Source organism: Grammomys surdaster, unplaced genomic scaffold (assembly GCF_004785775.1).
Source record: "Grammomys surdaster isolate TR1022 unplaced genomic scaffold, NIH_TR_1.0 62, whole genome shotgun sequence".
NCBI classification, from domain to species: Eukaryota; Metazoa; Chordata; class Mammalia; order Rodentia; family Muridae; genus Grammomys; species Grammomys surdaster.
Window position 1 is genome coordinate 11,274,332 of NW_021604564.1, and position 14,869 is coordinate 11,289,200.

The 14,869-nt window shown below is 38.6% G+C and overlaps 1 pseudogene; it reads right to left on the reverse strand.

Moving 5' to 3' along the window:
• Positions 1 to 536: 536 nt before the first annotated feature.
• Positions 537 to 1,013, reverse strand: LOC114618981 (annotated as a pseudogene).
• Positions 1,014 to 14,869: the final 13,856 nt, after the last annotated feature.

Below are 14,869 nucleotides of genomic sequence, written 5' to 3' on the forward strand. Positions count from 1 at the left end.
CTGCTTGAGCTAGCTTGAGCCACGGAGAGCCCCGCTCCCTCTAGGTTCTGTGAGATTGGGTGCAGAGCTGACTCTCGGGATCTGCTCCGGCACAGACCGGAACGAACCCACGCTCCGGCCCTGGAGTGAACTCCTGGGTCCCAGTGGGTCCTAGCCACTCCCTGTTCGGGGGCAAGCACTGCCACCTCCTAGCCCAAGACCCTGCTTGGCACAGAGGTCCTGCGAGCCCCGCTTCCTCTGGAGTCTGCGAGATTGGGTGCAGAACTGCCTCCCGGGATCCGCGAGTGCTGGGGCCCAGACCGGATGGAGCCCGCCCCGGGCCAGGAGTGAATTCCTGGGTCCCAGTGGGTCCCTGTTGCTCCCTGTTTGGGGTGAGTGCTGTTTTTAACTTACCTGGGATGCTGCGTGAGTTCAAGCTCCTGGGAGTCCCTGTTTTTCTTGGTTTTCTGCGGTTGGGTACGGAGCTGCTGCCTGCGACCTGCTCTAGGCTCGGTCCCAAACCGGAAGTCCGCCTAATTTCTTTTCTTTTCTTTTTTTTTTTTTTTTTTTTTTTACAGGTTCAGCTTTTTTTTGGACATGTCAACAAAAGCAGTTTAGTCAAAAAGACCAAAGCCCATGTCATCTTCTGATTCCTCAGACTCTTCCTTCTTTGCTTCCACTTTCTTCTCCTCAGCGGGGGCAGCAGTGGTGGATGGAGCAGGACACCACCAGCAGGTGCAGCTCCAGCTGCAGGAGCGGGCCCACCAGCCCCTACATTGCAGATGAGGCTCCCAATGTTGACATTGGCCAGAGCCTTTGCAAACAAGCCGGGCCAGAAAGGTTCAACACTGACACCAGCTGCTTTAATGAGGGCATTGATCTTATCCTCCGTGACCGTGAGGGCGGAGTAGATGCAGGCGAGCTCGGAGACAGAAGCCATGTTGTGGACTGCTGACACGGTGCTAGTCGCCGGATGAAGTGAGGGCCTCACCCCAACGCGGCCTTAGCTTCCTCGGAAGGACCGAGCACCTTGGCGGCAGCTGAGGAAAGGGTCGCCTAATTTCTAACTATACATTTAAAATACAAGTATAATCCACACCTTTCCCCGCTCCCTTTTCTTCCTTCAGCAATTCCTCAGATCCCTCTTTATAATGCCTTGTTTTACCCTCAGTATCAAATTGACAGCCTCTTCTTTCCTGATTCATACCAATACAGATACATACATGTGTATTTATACATATATATGCATATGTATATACATATATACGTACACACACATATCTTGTTGCATGTATTATGCAGGGCAGACCACTTTGTATTAGTGGGCTCATACCTGGGTTAGGCTAACTCTCCCTCGCTCGCAGTCATAAGTTGTCTTGTAGTTCCTTGTACAGGAGGGTGACCCCATGAGATTTTATCCCTTCTGCATTAGTATCACTATTGATGTTTCATTGTTCAAATGTTTTTTATGTGTCCATTTCTATGAAAGACTGTTACACAGCAGTTCTCTTATAACTGTATCACCACCATCTCCTCCACCACTGCCTTCTGTGGTATTCTCTGACCCTTAGATGCAGGAGCTGTGGTGTAGACATATCTGTTGACTGCCTCTACTTCTTGAGTGCAGGGATCATAGACCTTATTTATGTAGTACTGCAGATCCCACTCAGGGCTTTGTGAATACTAGATAAGTACTTTACCAACTGAGCTTCATCCCAGCACCTAGACATGGCTTGTACACATCTATGTGTCTTAGAAAAGTAATCATTTTGTGTATTTGTAGATACTATAAAATATTAGGTCTGCCTCCCATGGGATTTGACTAGAGTAAATTTAGACACATTTAGTTTAATGGGGAAGCAACAGATCCATAAAGTATCTCCAGCCAATAATGTAGGTCTCAATAAATGTTGAGGTTACAAGTAAAGATCTAAAACCATGGATTCAATTTTTATTTTATTTTTAATGTATTTGTATAATAAATTGGAATTTCCATAAGAATCTTGCATTCACATCTATAAATATATACTAATAGTTTCCAAGTTCCAAGTGAGTAAGGAACAGTGTATAGACTGGCCAAGGAAAAGAATTCTGAATCATAAACATGTATAGTTACGCTTCGTTTGCATTGATCCTTTCCCCTGCCCAGAAGAAGTCTAGCTGGTCACCCTACTCCACTTTTCTGTCAACTGTATTCTATTACCCTCCATTACAACTGCCTTAAGAGTGTACCATCCCCTCTCAGGATTCCCTTTTCACAAGCTCTTTGCCCCCAAAATACACACACACACACACACACACACACACACACACACTAGAAAAAAAGAATTCTATGTAGTAAAGCAGATTTCAAATATAGGAAGCAGCTGAAACACTTCTTTGGGATTCTTAATTTTAAGGAGGTCATTAGAAGAAGATTTGGACAAGACTGCTACCTGGCTTCCAATGCAGCAAAAACTATGCACCCTTGATGCTTCTTCTGCCCCTAAAGCTCAGTTGCTGCAATTAATTTTAAGCACATTACAAGCCAAGGGAAGATGTATGTCCAATTGTTTACTCGTTCTGAATACTGAGCACACTACACATGCCTTTCTAAACAAAGTAATTACTTCAAAGTGAGATTATCATCAAGGCAATCCACCAAACAAATAAAACAACTCTTTCAAGAGAATTCACTTACTGAGTATATATGTACTGAGTACTTTATCCTATTAAGAAAAATATTGGGACAGGATATTCAATGTGATTGAAAGCAATAATAACAAGCCTTGTCCTCATAAAGCATAGAATCTGTATACATGTAAAGAAAGCAAGTAAGGAGGCAAAGAATATTCTGGAAATACTAAACATAGGAGTGACTTGGTCGATAATACCACATAAGATTACTCGTTTATAATGGGTAGACAAGAATAAACTGAGAGACATGGTGATTTAGTCTACGCACAAGGCAGAAAGGAGTCACTATGATGCCCTGTGCTATGAGAGGGATGCTGAGGGACCAGCAGGGTCTGGAAGAGAAGAGTTCCATGAACTTGGAATTTCAGTCTATGCTGAATAGAAAATCCAGAAAAGGTTTTAAAGCAAATCCAAGGACTTTTAAAGCTAACTTTATTTTTTAATAATAAAAAAAAAACTAACTGTGGATAGAGAACACAGAGTCTGAGAAGGGGAGAGTGGGAAAAAGCCATAGGCAGAGATATGAACATGAAATCAGAATGAGTTCTAGTTTTGTTGTCTATCTTGAGCATGAATGAACATTTTTTGGACCCTGATGTGGTTGGCACTTGGGAAGGTGAGACGGGAGAATTTTGGGTTAAATGCTGACTTTGATATGGGATTATACAGCTATTTCAATAAAAAACAATAAGTTAAATCAAAAATTGAGGGAAAGGGGCATTTAACCAAGTACACAATTTTCATTTGAATGTCTAATTGTGAGGCTACTTATACGTATATAAACTCCAAACTTCCTTATATCTTTATCTATGTATCACCGTGGGATTGTGTACACTCATAAGTTAAAAAAATACCCGGAGTATGCCGAATATCCTCTTAGTGTGACATTTCCCAGCACCAGGAGTAAGAGACTTTGCTAGTAGTAAGACATAGTTTTAGATAACACTGAATAAAGCATCTGAAAACAGTGTATAGAAAAGGCCATTTTAAGTCAGAGAAAGATTATTTCCTTACCATTCAAACTTCACAAGGCTGAAGTTTCACCTTATGGCTAAAATAATGTAACATCCTTCAAATGTGAGCAACTCTAATTTTTAAAAAGTCAGATCACAAGATCTAACATTTCACCAATCAGTAAAACCTCCCCATGGCTTGACAGAAAGAAATGTCAGTTCATAAAGCATATTATTGAAATATAAAATATAGAATTTATTTTAAGAAAAATTATAGCAGATTCTAGATTTTTTTGAACATCAATAAGTCGAGGTTGGTAAATGTTGCTTCAGGGTCCATTTGGTATGGCAGGAAGACAGAAGATGCTCTTCTATAGAATAACAACCTGCAATGATGTCCATTTATTTCCCATGTCTATTTCTCCTGTAGACATCATGTTCTTTCACCTCTACTATATTCCCCACTTAGACAATTGATAAGCCCACTATACATACATAGAACTTACTGAATGCTTCAGAGATGAAAATCTCAAGAATGACCTCGCAGTAAGCAATGGCCCTGTGACCTTCACTTTTTCTGTGTCTTTAACTACAATACGCTCAAGGCCAGTGAACAACTCCAAAGCCAATATCACCACATGCCCACTTCCTGCTTCATGGTAGAGATCTCTCCTGAAGCTACCTGACAGGTCTATCCTGCTAACTCTGCAAGTTCTAGAACAGAAAGAGTACTCTTTCTCCAATCCGTATTTATTCAATGTCTGCTGAATGCCAGTGTTGTTAGTTACATAGTAACAAATTGAGTTGAAAGAAATGTTTAAATGTAGCTTCCTCTTGTCACCTGAAACTAATAGTTTAGTAAAGAGCAAAAGCTATTCATAATGGCTTCCTCCAGAAAAATTCCCTAGCTAAAGATTAAATTTATAACAACTGAATAAAAATAACTCCTCAAAACCACATAGTGTAGAGAAATAGAGAAGACAGCCCATCATTTTAGAAAGAAAAACAGTACCTATCAGTCAAAGGTTCATTACTCCTGTCTACTTATTAGACAGTATAAAGTATAACTAAAGTTGTCTGGAAAGCAATAAATTAATGTTGAAATAATTTAGTGTTGTCTTCGATACTCTTTTCTCACTTACTGGGTTACAAGGCCCTGAAAGAAAGGTCCATGTCTCTGCTGTATCTCTATGCTGTTCTTGATTTACTGACCTTCCTTTTTCTTTGAAATTTACTGGCTACAACTCATTCCTGAAGATATAAATTTTCAAAGAGTCAAACTTTTAAAAAGCACTATTTGAAGCACTCATGGTGTGACTATCACATCTAGTCACTCAATAAATACTGGGTCTTTTCTTTCCATCCTGTCAAGTGTTATAAAATAATGCCTGTTCAATGGAAATTTAGTGCAAAAATATTTTTTAAATGATGGTGGACTTGGTAGGTTAAGGGCTATAGTAGACTAAGTTCCCTGAAATAATTTTATATTAGTTATTTTTCTCAAAACTACTTAAAAAGCAACATAGAAAATAAGAGCTGATTTTGACTCAAAATTAGACAAAGCAGTCCTCCATGGCAAGGAAGTTAGGAAACAGGGACATGAGGCAGCTGGACACACTGGACCTGCAGTCAAGAGTCAGAGATGGTACTCAACCTTCTGTATTCAGTCTTAAGCTCCAGCTCATAACAGGATGCTGTAGGTCTCTCTGCCTCAGTGAGCCCTCACAGTCATGCCCAAAGGTGAAGCTTATCATGAACATAAAACAAACGATATCTAACATTTAATCCAACACCCGAATTATCGATAGAATTTGGACAACCAAAACCAAAGAAGGTAACCAAAGCCAACCCTATATCCCAACCCCAAATCAGACCAAACATAACGACACACACACACACACACACACACACACACACACAAAGCCATGATGATTAAAAGAGTTGGTTAAATAAAGCAGAAGCCTTGTTCAGAGAGTTTCAAAGAGACACTAGGTACAAACTGGCTTATTAATAGAAGTTCCTAAATCCATGGACTATGTTCAGAAAAGTGAACAAAAACAAACAAATTACTAAAACATGCCTCTGTAGTGTCATGTCAACAAGCTCCTGTTGGTAGAAATCAGGTCTTGGAGGAAATGATTCAAGAGAATAGGTGAGTGTCACAGAACTCCCAGTACATTGAAGGGAGCTTCAAATGTACATAGCTAATGACGTAGCAGAGAGCTCCCAGGAAGAATTCACAACAGTGACACATAGAGCCTCAGATAACGGAGTTCTCATCTTCAGAATATACAGCTGCTATGTCTAAATGTTTAGGGAACTAAAAGCATTGTGGAAAACACTGCAAAGAGGCATGGTGCCACTGCAATTACATGACAGATTTAAGTAAACAGTAACAAAATAAAAATTTCTGAAATAAAAAAGCATTACTATTGAAGGTAGACAAATCAACTCAATGGGCTAAGGCAATTGCTGCCAAGTCTGAAAATTTGAGTTCAATCTCCAGAACCCACATAGTAGAAAGAAGAACTGACTCCTACAGGCTGTCCTTTGTGCTACAGACTTGCATGGTGCCATAAATGACATACAAACAGTGAATAAATGCATGATAAAATAATTAAACAAACATTACACCAATATTCAATAACATCAATATTATGATATAACATTAGGAATAGTACATTACAAATATATTACTCAATAAACTATTGAAACAAAGGAATGAAAAGTTGAGTAGAGAATGGGTTAGTAAAGATGCTAGCCTAAGAGGGATAAATTGTAGAGACAGGTAAGTGGAACAAAAGTAAGAGTTGAAGAAAGCAAAGTATAAAACTGCCATGTACATTTCAATGATGATAAAGAGACAATAAATTTACTAGAAGTGAGACTACATGTAAAAATGGATTCAAGAATTGGTAATAAATTGATCATTTTAAAAAGCATTATTAACATAGGAATAGAAACCTGGTGCTATAGGAATGTCTCAGCAAATGAGAGTCTTTGCTACATACACAGGAGAACCAGAGTTTGGTTCTCAACAGTCACATAAAGCCCCAGACATGTCCATAACCCCAGCGTCAGAGAGGAAAGATAGGCAGATACAGGGATCTTGATGGCCTGCTCTGCCAGTAAGTGAATATCCTGTCTCAAGGGACAAAGGCAGAGAACAAAAGAGGAAAATTCCTACTGTTTTCCTCTGGTCTTAATACATGCCCACATGGCTCTTTCCACACTCATACTCACATGTCTGCACCACACAGACATAAATGCAACAACAACACACACACACACACAAAATTAAGTTTAAAATACAGAAGAAAAAGAACACATCCTAGTAGCTGCAACTAAAGTAAAGTTCCACTATGAAAGAACAATGGAGCTAAAGTTGACATCTTTGGGGGAAAAGTAGGCGAGTAAAGCAGAGAAGGGTTGAATGCTAATATGAAAGTCCTGACTGAAACAGGAACCAGCCTAAAGTTTTATACATAATGACAGGTCTAAAGAACAGACTTCAGAAAGAAGAAAGTTAACTTGAGGACTGTAATGACTTAAAGTTAAATGATTAGAAATGCTAACAGTGTGTGTACAAACGATACCTTGACTTGATGGAAGAGCAGTTGAGTTGGGTTTCCTTTCGACTTCACTCAGCTGTTCTGTATACTACTTTGCTTTGTGTACCCTGATTAAGGGTCACAGAACAATCCTGAACTAGATCATGATAATAACAGTGTGTAATACAAGAAAGAAATGAAAAGGAACAAGTCTGATTCCTTTTATGTGAGTACAAAGTTTCAAACACACAAGTTTTAAAATATTAAAATTACTGAAAAACACAAAGCAGTGAAATTCTCAAGCCTGCAGAGTAAGGGAAATGAAATATAAAGAAAATAAATTTGAAAATCAAAAGGCAAACTATCAGGGGCCTAGAATGTTGGATCACCAGTTAAGAATACGTATTGCCTTGACAGCGGACTCTTGTACAGTCTGCAACACCTGCATGGCAGCTTACAATCACTTGTAGCTGCGGTTCTGTGGGATCTGATGCCCTTCTGCCATCATCAAACACCATGCCTGTAGCTCATATACATACATGCAGACAAAATACTCATACACATAAAATAAAAAATAAATCTTTTTTTAAATGTAAAAGATAAATGAAAGAAAAAAAATAGATGGAAAGCCCACAGCCTATCAGGATTGACAGCACATACAGAAACTTAGAGATAAAATTATTGCAAGATATACATGTAAAACTTAATGATACATAAACTATGATTATAATGTTGAAAATTATATACAAAGAAATTACTAGTTAATGATAAGGTACTGTGGCTTTACAGGCATCAGACAAAGCTAACAGGGCCAAAAGCCTTTGTCATGAATAAAGAGATTTACTCCTTAATTTCGAAAGGAACATTTTATAGGGAATCTAACAATTCTAAAATACATATGTACTAAGTCTTTTTCCAAACAGTGAATGCAAAATATGATGGACATTTACAGAAGACAAATTCACAATAACATGTAGAAATTAATATAGTTCTTTGGGTAACTGAGAGCTCCAGAAAAAGAAAGAAGTATGTATATCTGTTTGTCCATGTGTGTGTGTCCATGTGTGTGTGTGTCTGTGAGTGTCCTTCGTCTGTGTGTCTGTCTGTATTTATGTGTGTGTGTTTGTCTATGTGTTTATGTGTGTCTGTATTTGTGTGTGTGTTTGTAATTGTGTGTCTTGTGTAGGCACATGTCTGTGTATCTGTGTATGCATATGTGTGCATGTGTCTATTTGTCTGGGTTTCTGCTTGCCTATGTTTTCACATGCAGGTAGATAGATAGACAGATAGATAGATAGATGATAGATAGATAGATAGATAGATAGATAGATAGATAGATAATAGATAGATAGATAGATAGATAGATAGATAGATAGATGGCAGACTAAAGGAAGGAAGGAAGGAAGGGAGTGAAGGAAAGAAGGAAGGAAGAAAAAAGGAAGAAAGGAAGATAGTGAAGGAAAGAGAGAAAATTAAAGAGTCAAACAATAAAATAATTAACAAGTTAATATATTCTCTACTTGAACTAGCATAACACAATTCCACATATGAAGAGTCCATCTCTCATAGTTTCATGAGGGTTCAACGTTGAGGTTCCAGCAAGGTAAACATCATTATAACACCTGATCTTGGCTTCCGTGCTATCACCATCTCCCTGCACAAACACACAATATCTGGGCATGCTTGAAGAAAGATAAAGTGACCTTTTTTCTTCTTACACAGCCTCTTGCTAGATTGGTTTCGGATCTCATTTAACCTGAACTCTCTTCTAAAGACCCTATATATCTCTAATACATGAACTTCTGAGGGAGGGAGGGAGGGGGGAGGGAGGGAGGGAAGGAGGGAGGGAGGGATAGTAGAAATAGAATACTGATGATAATACTTCTTAGACCTTTTGATACCTAAAATTAAAGAGTACAGATTATCTGCAGGGATGTGGGGAAGGTGTTGACATTGTCTAACACATTAAGCCATACAAGTGACCCTTAATGAACATGTGGCAGTAATTCCAATTTAGTTTCTGAGGTGCCAGGGAACAAAGCCAGGGCTTTGCGCATATTAGGCAGACTCTGCAACTGAATTACACTCACAGCCTACCACCAATTATAGATTTTCTAAGATATGGCTGTTGTTTTTAAATTATTCATGAGACAAAAGGAAATTAGAAACATTTGGGCTTGACAGAGAATGAAAACACAGATATTCTGAATCTGTGTACTATGCTTAACTCCCATTGCCCCTAAACATCCGCTAACAGGAAAATAGGCAAATACATCTACAAAGTCATGTCTTGAGAACTAGAGAAAATAATAACAATCTGGGAAGGGGAGATGCTGTGTGGTAAAGTACTTGCTGAGCAAATATGAGGACTTGAAATCAGATCCCGGATCCCATGTAAAGTTACACAGTATTGCACATGTGTGCAATCTCTGTACTCCTATAATAAAGTGGAAGGCAGGTAGAGGCAAGATAATTCCCAAGAGTCTATGGACAAGCTGCTCTTCTAAATGCAGAAACAAACAAGTTACTCCATCTCAAACAAGATGGAAGGGATGGACCAATGCCTGAGGTTATCCTCTGATAGCACACATATCCATGTGCCCACACTCATCTACATAAACATGTACACACATCATGCACACACAGAAAAGTAAGAACATCAATAATAACTGTCCTAACAGACCAGTAGCCTGGTAACTAGGTGTGTTTACTCTTTAATAATTTGTTTCCATGAAGTTCTATTTTTAAATAGAACAAACATGATAAAAAGGCATTCAGGAAGCACAAAGGGTGTTGAATTACAATAAGAATTAAATGTACAAAAAAGAGAAAATTCACACATTAAGCATCTTAAGGAGAGGCAACTGGTAAACCGAGTGGAGGGGAAGCTGGAGTGGGCTGGTATCTTGTATACTGCAGAGTACACAGTACTTGCAGAGCTCAGCCACACTGATCTACACGTCACTTCCTTTACTTTCTGCCTCATTGCTATTACACTTGATGAAGTAAAATCTAAATAAACTTGGTTTATTTATTTGTGTGTGGGGAAAGCATGCACTCTGTGGTGCTCATGTAAGGTCCTAAGACAGCTTTATGGATCTGATTCTCTTTCTGAACTTTTATGGAGGTTCAGGCCATCAGACTTGCATAAAATGTGCCTTTACTGTGAGGCCACCCAACATTTGGGACTGGTGTCAGGGTGTAGTGAATGAGGACTTTAGCTCAGGCAGTAGCACTAGCCCATGCTATCTTGAGACTTGACCAATGCTATTGTTCCTCAATTCAACACCTGGAAACAACAGCCAAACACTGGCAAAAGCTGACCTTTGCAGGCACGCAGCACCAGACATATAGAACAGGCCAAACAGTGAATAGAAAGGCACCCACTTTGAGCAGCCTCACCCAGCTCCTCTAGTCAAAGGGAACCTTCTTTCTGCTCTATGGCCCTTGAGTTCTTCTTGGAGGGTAAATAGTAATATTTACAAGACCAAGCTCTCCTAAAAAATGCATACTTTGGAAATGAGAGGCATAAGTCAGGTGTTATCTTGGGAAGGTAGAAAAATAAAAATAAAATATAAGAATATTGAAGCAAAAAAATAAGACAGGAAGGCAAATTCAAAGAATTGAAAAATTCCATCAATAAATAAAAAACTGTGAGTCTTGGAAAGGCAACTAAAAGACATTAAGTTCTGTCAGAATTCATCTAGAGAAATATGTTAAATATCACTAAAATTGGGGATTGAAAAGAAGAAGTAAGATAGAATAATAGAAGAGACTGTATAGTAAAATAAAGCTATAAATAAATCTGATGTGATATAGTTGAAAACTCTGATAAGGAGATTATTTTCTAGGAAACTATAACTTACCAACAGTAACTTAAGATGGAAGAGAAAAGTCCTAAGCAATCGATGATCATTAAGTAAATATATTCAGTAAATAATTATTTACCTTTCAGACTATACAATCATGAAGAAAAATAGCAAGGTAACAGCTCTAAGTAGTTCTGTTTGAAAGTGATACCAAATTTTAAACAAAGAAGAAAAAAACAATGCAGCTCAACCATGAGGACCCGGTTGTGAGTCCAGGGGCAGTGGAGGGAGTCAGGAATGGGCAAGTACCTGGATCTCTAAGCCCAGCACTCTACAGGGCAGAGATCCAAGGGCTACAGGAGCTTGCAAGCTGCCAACTGAATCCCAGGTTTAGGGAGGGATCCTGTCTCAAAGTGATAAGTCAGTGACAGAGACACCTGACACACCCCTCTGGTCTTGTATTTGCGTGTTTCTGCCTCACAAGTGGGCATATACCACACTGTCTCTCTCTCTCTCTCTCTCTCTCTCTCTCTCTCTCTCTCTCTCTCTCTCTCTCTCTCTCCCTCTCCCTCTCTCTCTCTCTCTCTCCCTCTCTCTCTCTCTCTCTCTCTCTCTCACACACACACACACACACACACACACACACACAGAGAGAGAGAGAGAGAGAGAGAGAGAGAGAGAAGAAGAAGAAGAAGTCCATATCAGAAAAGAACTATTAGAAACAATTATACATCAATTTCACTTCAGTATACAGTGAAGGAAGATTAGAGACACCTAATTTAAATTCAAACTGCACAGAAAAATAACTGGAACCATAGTGACTTTCAATTCAGTTTAATGTTGAACCAGTAAACAATTAAAACAAAAAAAACACATGAACTAAAACCATAACAGGAAAGGGGAGCACAAGTTCTCAGCCTCTGCTAACTTCCTCAGAGAGGTGTTCTTTACATTATGCTCTCAATATAGAGCAAAGTTATCACTCCATCATTTAGAGGTGCCCCAGTCTAACTTGCTTCCATTTATGAATTCAGAAATGGCACAGACCATTTCAGTATTCAACAGTTAACATATCACAATTTGCAGCAGCTCCTTTTTACATTAAAGTGACATTTAGTGCCATTGCTGTATTGTTTTAAATTTGGAGCCTCACCGTACATCTGCACATAACCTATTATAATTATATGATGCATTTGTGTTTGTGTGTGTGTATCTTCACACTGAAATAAGTCTATGGACTAGTTAAATAGTAACTCATGACCACGTTGGGCACACTTTATATGGGTTGAGGTGATGAACTATTAAAAGCCCTGACAATGTAAAGTATAATATTAGTAGGTTAAAGGAGAAGAAGCATAGTTTTGGTACATACAGAAGCAGTCAGCCTCAGCTTAAGACCCAAGGAGAAAACACAGTGAATAAATACATCCCATGTTGGTTATTCAAAACCACATTTCTAGCTCCTCTCCCAGCGCTGGGAAGAATGCTACCCCGAGTAGCTGGACTCCCAACAGCCACTGTGGAAATGGAAGGGAATGTCTGTACTTGTTTTACAAGTTGAGCTCTAAGACCCTCTCACACTTTTGTCACCTGCAACACAGTCACAAGAGATGCAAATTATTGGATAAGCCCAGTGATGATTGATTGCCATAGTTAGTGTTGATTTCCAGCAAATTATTAAATAAGCCCAGTGATGATTGCCGTAATTAGTGTTGATTTCCGGTCAATATTACCTTTAAAAATTAAAATTACAGTTAGGTTTTCTGTTGCTACTATTTCTATTTATCTTCATGTGAGTGATTTTGTCAGTCTAGTGTGATGAGAAGTAAAATCTATCAGACTTCAAGTTGGTAAGCAGAGCCCGGCTTACCACAGGACTGTAAGATTTATAAAATGCTGAGGAAATATAAATAAAACTTACTATAATTTAGGAGAAGAGCTTAAAAGACTATTGATAGATGAAAACACAATGCAACACCAAATGTGATTGTTTTAAAATAACAATAAAGGCCCAAAGAGATGGCTCACTGGTTAAGAGGACATACTGTTCTTCTAGAAAATCCCTTCACTTCCCAGCTTCTATGTGTGTGGCTTACAATCAGCTATAATTCCGGAACATCCACTGGCACCTATATTCATTTGTTCATACCCACACAGATGACACAAATATATATAACTAAAACTAATAAAATACATATGAAATTAAGAAGTATTAAGAATCATACTCCAATTTCATTAGAATAGCAACTGGACTATTCTTTTATACAGAAAACAATAGGAAACTGGAGGAAATCCATAACATACCTTTTGGATACTATGAAAAACAACTCAACACTCTAGAAATAAGAATGACAGTGCTAACTGCACAAGTAACATATCTGTGTAACAGAAAGCCTGCAATATCTCAAAATGTGGAGGATATTGAGCAAAGCGTAGTGGCTTATTGGCTGAAGAGTAGCATGTTTAATTAATGTAGTCTAAGAAACTGGCAATTTGAATGGGTGAATCATAGAGATAAAGAACTATGTATGTCTCTAGAGCCTGCACACAAGACATGTGAGTTGGCAGCTAAATGTTAAACTGCATATACTAATGAAACTACATAAGCCTATAAGGTACTAGAAGGGTTTGGTAAACTAATTCCAATAGCTTATCTGAGTAAGTTAGTCATCTCAACTGTGACCAACTGAAACATACAGTGTTTAAAGACCACAAGAGTAGTTGGTGGGAACCCGAGAAAGCCATACCTGGGCAGTGGAATTGTTCTTGGAGTAAAAATTAATCAGTACCACCCTGTCAAAGGTTTAAAATAACCTTGAGAAGATGAAACATAATCCTGATAATCAAACCACCTTCCAGAACAAAACACAGGCACCTTTAACGGAAGCTTTTAAAACTCTAAACATGAAACAAAATGATAACATTGAACAGCCAATAGAAACTAACAAGGAAGTCCAGCACATAAGGCATTGTGACCAAGCAGCAAAACAGCCAGTCTCATACAACTTTAGTAAACTGTGGTCAGAAGGTACCCTCATGGACCTGATCATGAACATCTGTCAAGTCCCACAAGTAGCCCAGGGTGGAACAGATTGCTTCCTTTGAGCTCTTGAAAAAGAAACGGATATGAACTCTCACTGCCCTACTGAATACAAAATGAAAAGCTACGAGTTTCAGAGAAGTCTTTATTTACAGGTGGCATGATCTTGTATAGAAAGTTCTAATGGATCTTCTTTAAAACTACTCAAAATTATGTGAGTTTAAAAAAAGACATAAGATTGAAGTCAGCATATGTGAGCTAAGGAGATGTCTCAGTGGATAAAGCACTTGCCCTACAAGCTTGAGGGTGTGGTGGTGGTGAGAGTACAGATCCCCAAGATTTATATAAGAGCCAGGTACACAAGGTCTACCTGTAATCCATGACTTGTGATGTTGAGACTTCTATATGAAGCTGGCTACACTAAAAAACATTCAGAAAGCTTTGAATTCAAGTGAGGAACCTGCGTGGATAATAACATGAAGAACAATGGATGAAGACACTTAATTTCAGTATTTGCCCTCCACATGCATGCACACCTTCACACACGGACCCATAAATATGCAAGCATGCATACACACATGCACATTCTACACAAAAAGCCAACCAACACATATCAATTATGCTAAATTCTAATAAAATGGAACTTGAAATTTGAAAACATGTATGTCACAATTTTGTTTCTGTTGTTCTGATGTGACAACCTAACTAAAAGCACCTTAGAGAAGAGTTTGGTTTTTTGGACTTGCAATTCCAGTTTACAGCTCATCACTCTGAGGAAGTGGAGGTAGGAATTTTGAGAGTCACATTCACAAACAATAGCTGAGAGAACACATGGCTATGTCCCAGTTAGCTTACATGTGG